This window comes from Pteropus medius, unplaced genomic scaffold (assembly GCF_902729225.1).
Source record: "Pteropus medius unplaced genomic scaffold, Ma_sr-lr_union100, whole genome shotgun sequence".
In the NCBI taxonomy this organism is placed as follows: Eukaryota; Metazoa; Chordata; class Mammalia; order Chiroptera; family Pteropodidae; genus Pteropus; species Pteropus medius.
Window position 1 is genome coordinate 1,274 of NW_024353261.1, and position 6,450 is coordinate 7,723.

General features: G+C 44.6%; 1 long non-coding RNA gene across 1 annotated transcript; it reads left to right on the top strand.

Moving 5' to 3' along the window:
* Positions 1-371: 371 nt before the first annotated feature.
* On the top strand, positions 372-6,440 carry LOC120592775 (uncharacterized). The gene is made up of 3 exons (XR_005650205.1): positions 372-524; positions 1,651-1,790; positions 6,293-6,440. It is a non-coding gene; the product is annotated as an uncharacterized LOC120592775 (long non-coding RNA).
* The last annotated feature ends 10 nt before the right edge of the window (positions 6,441-6,450 follow it).

The window sequence follows — 6,450 nt, forward strand, 5'->3', positions numbered from 1 at the left end:
TGTGAGATGTCACCTCGGTCGTTATCGTTACTCTGTGGAAGCGGGCTACTTGTGTTGTAAAAAGTATCTGGCTGCTTTAAAATTTTTCTTACTGTCTTTTGCAAATGCTGTTAGGTGGACTGTGTAAAAGGGATGAGGGTGTAGTGTTCACGCAGGGAGTCGAGCTGGAGTTGCTAGCAACCCTTTCCTCTAGGAAAAGGGGACAGGGCGCCTGCGTATCCTGAAGCTCTGCACCTTCTCCCACCCCTGGGATTCTGAGACAGGCTGCGATCTAGCTCATGGTTCTGGGCCCAACCTGTAATGACCCTGAACAGTGAATTCAGTCCTCTCCTTAGATTAATTGCTCCTTGACCAGCAGAGGGTGGTCATGGCTTTCGTTTCCATCCAGGCTTTGGGTGAGCTGGACCTTGACTGAGAAGTCGAATTAAAGAGGCACCCTTTGTCCTATGGCGTTGTTTGGTGCATCAGTGCGATCATTCATCCTTCCAGGAACTCCCAAATCGGACGTCTACGAGGCAAGGCAGGTACGGTAAAGGTGTGCGATCGGCCAGGTCTAGAGAAATGATGGGGGAAGCGTCGTGATAAAAGGCTCCAGAAGTTTACACATCCAAGATGATCATTAGTCATTTTACGGCATTTAAATTTCACTCCAACAACAGCAAAACATTATCATCAGTTTGGGGAAACACACACACACACCTCTGTTTGAGATGAACTCAGTAGCCCTTGAATATGAAAATGGTCGCTTCTCTCAAATCCTTAGTATGCCTTATTTCACTTTTATTAAGATGGGCATTGTGCCCCCGAGGCGAGCCAGCCCAGCTTTTCTGCCCTTGGGCCCATCTTGTCTGGTCCAGGGTGTGGGGAAATTAATTTTCTGCCCTTCTGCCTATACCTTGTGGCTTCCGGTTGCAGCTTCCCCTCCTGTCACACACCCCATCTGTTCCTCACTCCTGGCAGACAGGACGGGTCGTGGGCTTAGGGGAATGAGGTCATCTTGGGGAACACCTGGAACCTCTAGCCTGAGAGCTGCTCTCCTGTCAGCTGGGAGGGAGGCCAGAGGAAACCAGGAGTGGGAGGAGGAACTGGGGTCGACTCGATCACCAAGTGTCTATTGATTTCTCGAATCCTGACTATGTAAGGGAGCTTCCACAAAAACCCAGAAGGGCAGGGTTCGGAGGGCTTCTGGGTTGGCGGACACGTGGAGGTGTTAGGAGAGTGATGACCTTGGAGAGGCCATGGAAGCCCCACGCCCCGCCCCCCACCTGGCCCTAAACATGACTTCCATCGGGTGTTCCTGAATTATAACTTTTTAAGTTAAACCAGTGGCCTAGTAAGTCACATCATCTCTTGAGTTCTGTGAGCCGCTCTGGCAAACCCACACCATGGGGATGACGTCTCGGGAACCTCTGGTGTATGGCCAGAAGCACAGGTGACAACCTGGATTTGTGGCTGGCGTTTGAAGTGGTTGGGTGCAGGAGGGTCAGGTTTAGGACCTGACCCTTAACCTGTGGACTCTGCTGCCATCTCTAGGTAGAGTGCCATGACTGAGTTGAATTCTTTATTGGCGGTGAGGGAGAAATGGCCCCCAGCCCCCTTTAATTGGCCCGAGGACACTAACACAGAGAGTTGACATTCCTTTGCTTGCAGGAGGTCTTCAAATCCTGGTGCGTGTTTGACCCTGGCAGCCCATCTTATAGCCCGTCACAGCACACATCCTGTGGTCACCTGTCAAGGGGTCAACTGCCACACGTGATTGGTCACCGGAGTGGACGGCACTGCTCCGGAACGTAAGTCTAGGAGTGGGGTTGCTGGGCTGTGCTGGAATCCCACCTCCGTTTCTTCGACAATGCTTTTCTTCCTCTGAAGCACTTGACTGGGGTCGATTTCAACAACGACTGCTCCGCACTTTCTCTAACACCGTGTTTTCAGACACTTGCATATTTGCCAGCTTGGAGCGAATGGAATAGGATCTCATTATGGTTTTAATGTGCACCGTCCTGGTCTCTAAGGCTGTGGAGCAGCTTTTCCTTTGTTCACTGGCTTGTCGGATGCTGTCTTTTCAGAGGCGCCTGCTCCGGTGAGCCTGTTTTCCTTTATTTTCTTTTTCTTAGTGTTGGTAGAAATTCTTCTGGAGACTGACACGTTGATGCTCCTTTGTGTTGTAAATGTCTTCTCTGACTTGGAGGCTGATGATTTAGAACTCTTTTCTGGCGTCTTCTATAAAGCGTCCTTAATTTTAGCACAGACACTATTTTCTGTGTTCTCTTTATAAATAGTGCTACCCTTCGTCTTGTTCAGAACACCTTCCCTGCCTTAAGTTCACGGAGATCTCGTGCTCTATGATCTCCTAACACCTCTATTGTTTGTCTCTCATAAAACAAGAGTCCTTGATTTTCGTGCATCGTCTGAGCCAGGGCTGCAATTTCATCGAGATCCCTAGTGGCCCACACACGTTATTGAAAAGTCTATCTTTTCGTTACTTGTTCGTATCACTTCCTCTATCACGGATCGTGTTTCCTGTGGTTGAGGTGTGTCGTATTTCTAGGTGCCATATTCTGTTCTCGTGGTCTGCCCCGTGTCAATCCCATCTTATTTCCTGTAGTCGTCATATATCTCAATGTCTTACAGAGCCAGTCCGCACACATTGTTCGTCTTCACGATCGGCGTAGCTATCCTTTGAAATTTCTACTTCAATACAGATTTTACAATTGAGGTATCGAGTTCTACAAATCATTTGGGAGATTGGGTGATGCATTCCTTTAATTCTGCAGATTAAGTAGGATGGACTTGATAAATGTACAGTAGTGTTTTCCAACCCATTAAAACGCATATTTTTCAATTTCTTTACATCTTTAAAGTCCTTCAATATAGATTTCTAATTTCCTCCATTGAGGAAGTACGTATTCTATTTTATATATACATCTCTAAATATATTGCAGGAAAATCAAAATTTTTGATACTATTGTCAATGGCATCTTTTATAACATCCTCTTTTTTGTTTATTACTGTGACATAGAAATGCAGGTGATTTTTGTAATTTGATTTTGCCTCCAGCAATGAAGCTTATGAAGCCGCCAAGTGGATTTGTATATACTTTTGGATTTTTCTATGTATACAGTCATTTATGAAAAGAATACCATTTTGTTTTTTTTTTTCAATTTTCAGAGCTTTTACATACTGTTATTGCCGGTCTGGACCAATACCTGATGCTACTGCGTTAGGTGTGATGTTTGTTGTAGTTCTCACTGAATTCATCTACACTACCCATAAGTTCACTGAGCATCTTTATAACTAGTGTTTTGAACTCTGCATCTGATAGATTGCTCAACTCCATTATTCCTGGATCTCTGTTCTGTTCTGTCATATGGTTTCTGCTTCTTTGTCTTCCCATTTTGGCTGCCTTTCTTGTCTGTTTCTATGTACTAAGCAAAGCTCCTAAGTCTCCCGGTCTTATTAGCATGGCTTTGTGTAGTAGGTGTCCAGTGGCAGAGTCCTGAGAGGGGTTCAGCTGCAGGCCGAGTTTAGCCCCAGACTGTGTCCCTCCAGGGCCACCTGCGAAGATTCAGCAAAGAATCCACAGATGTCGTGCTTATAGTTGCCTCAGAAGGTCACACCAGAAACCGAGACCGGGTGCCACCAGTGCGACTGTAGATGGTGCTCAGCAGGGGGCATCTGAGTAAGCGAGGACAGACATGGATGTGGCTGGGCGGGGCCCAAGTTGGGGGAGTTGGGGTTTCAGGGACTCCTCTGGGCGGGGCAACATCTGTTATTCAGTTTGATGACAGCTCAGCTATGGAGGCGCTGAGTCCACACACTGGGAGCGGGGAGGACTCAACATAGGAACAATGGACACCGCCGGCACTTCTTCCTGGGAGAGAAGCTCACCTCTGGCTCTCGCTTAGTGTCCCCCTGTAAGGCCATGGTGCCCCCCGTGCAACCAGCCTGGCGCTGGTGCTCAGAGTGAACAGGTTTGTCACCGGGAAAGTCTGCTTGTGGATACAGCCCCTTTATATTTATAAAATTTTTTTTGTTAATACTTCCATATTTTTACTATTTTGTATTTTTTTAATTTAATTTTTTGTTGTGCTGACATTTGTTAAGGAAATCCAGTGTCAGGTGTACAATATAGCAGTAGGGCACACACACACGCACACACACACACACATGCATATACATGTGCATGTATATGTGTTGCATTGCGTGTTCACTGCTCATAGTTAGATTTCTTTCTGTCACCACATATTTGACCCCTTTTACCCCACCTACCCCGGTCCCTACCCTCTGGTAACCCCTAGTCTATTGTCCATGTCTATGAGTCTCTGTTTGTTTGTCCTGTTCGTTTGTTGCTTTTAGGTTTATATCTCTCATAGAAGTGATATCATGTGACTTTCAACCTTTTCTGTCTGGCTCATTTCGCTTAGCATGCTAAGGACTCGGCCCCTTTAGGAGGCGTCTGCTGTTGCTGTAGCTTCTGCCCCATTCAGCTGCTGGGGACCCGGCAGCCTCGTGTCCTCGCCCCCTCCCACCTCCTACCATCACAGGCTGATTTCTTATTTCTCTCCCTAGTTGTAGGGCTTGTTCATCTAGATCCCGGGTGACTTTCCTTGCTGTTTGCTCCATGTTTCTGTCACAACTTTGATGTAGTCACAAGAAGGAAAAACAAAGACTCTATATTCTACACCATTTTTTTCCAAAAGCGCCAGCGGCAGGAATTTGATAAGGAATGTGTTATGTAGATGAACACAAAGTAATGCTGCCTGGAAGTCTTGGACCGCTGTCATCTAATCTAAGTTCCCAGCTCGAGTTTATTTGACTTTTCTTATGTTTGTCTTTTATTGAGATATAATTGACATATAACATTATGTAATTTCAGGTGTCCAACATCATGATTCAATATATGAGTATATTGCAATGTGCCCACCACAACGCGTCTAGTTACCGTCCGTCACCCGATACAGTTACACGTCATTTTCCTGCGACGAGAACTTTTAATCATGTTCTCTCTTAGCAATTTTCTCTCTTGGCAGTTTTCAAATATGCAATACAGTATTATTAATTATGTTATTTTAGTTAATAGTATTATTAACTAGTGTTATTAATTACAGTCACCATGCTGTACAGTACATGCCTATGATTGAGTTATTTTATAACTAGAAGTTTGTACCTGTCACCCACCCCCACCCTGTACCTCTGGCAACCACCAGTCTGTTCTCTGTATCTATGAGTTTGATTTTTCAAACATTTCCACATTTAAGTGAGATCACATGGTATTTGGCTTTCTCTAACTTATTTCACTTGGCATAATGCTTTCATGGTCCATCCGTGTTGTTGCAAATGGCAGGACTTCCTTCTTATTTATGGCTGGATAATATTGGATGGTATGCGTACCACATTTTCTTCATCCATTCATTCATCAATGGGTACTTAGGGCTGATCCCACACCTTGGCTATTATAAATAATGCCACGATGAACACGGAGATGCAGCTATGTTTCCAGTTAGGGTTTTCATTTCCTCCACATCGATACCCAGAAGTGGAATTGCTGGCTCGTATGGCAGCTCTATTTTTAGGAACCGCCATACTGACTACATCATGGTTGTACAATTCACACTTTCACCAAGAGGGCTAGAGGGTTCCCCTTTCTTCACATCCTCTTTCTACATCACTTATTATTTTTCTCTTGTTGATAATCTCAGCTTGAGTTGTGCTAGACCACAAGGTGATTGAATTGTACGGATCCTGCTTTCTTTAGTCCTTCGCTTGCTCAAGACAATCTTCTTTGCAATATATAAAGAGTCAGGGTGGGGGGCGGCGTGAACCTGGTTACCCGTCGTTCACCTGGACTCTGGGGCAGGTGCACACCCAGGTTTTGTGGAGCCTGACATTTATACAAATGTCGAGATGACTCTCTTGGGGGGAAAAAATGAAATGTGACACACATATGAAATTTTACGAAATGATAAAACACATCACATCAAGACACAAAAGTTAAAATGCTCAAAACCAAAATAGAAAACAATTCAGAAAAATTACAGACTAATTTTTATTAGTAGTAGAGCGTACCTGTCTGGCATACCTGCGTAACACACATTCTACACGTTTTTGGGTGATACTCTTTGATTGCCTCTTTCTATGAGAATAATTGTCATATCAATAAATGTTAATATTACATAGTAAATATTATGTATGGCTATAATAATATTATATTTATGTAATATAGAGAATTGACAGAATTCAGTATTTCCTCCAGCACAGTTGATTGAAATTTCTTTTTCTTGTATCCTTGCAGAAACCTTCTTTCAATCCTATAACTTGCTACTGAGAACGTCCAAAATGTTTCATATCATTGTGGAACGTGGGGAAACGTTCAAGTCTCTTTCACACGAGAGCACTGGGGTTCCAGGTTATGTCCTCACATCCCCGGAGCCCTTGCCAGGCTTTGAGAAA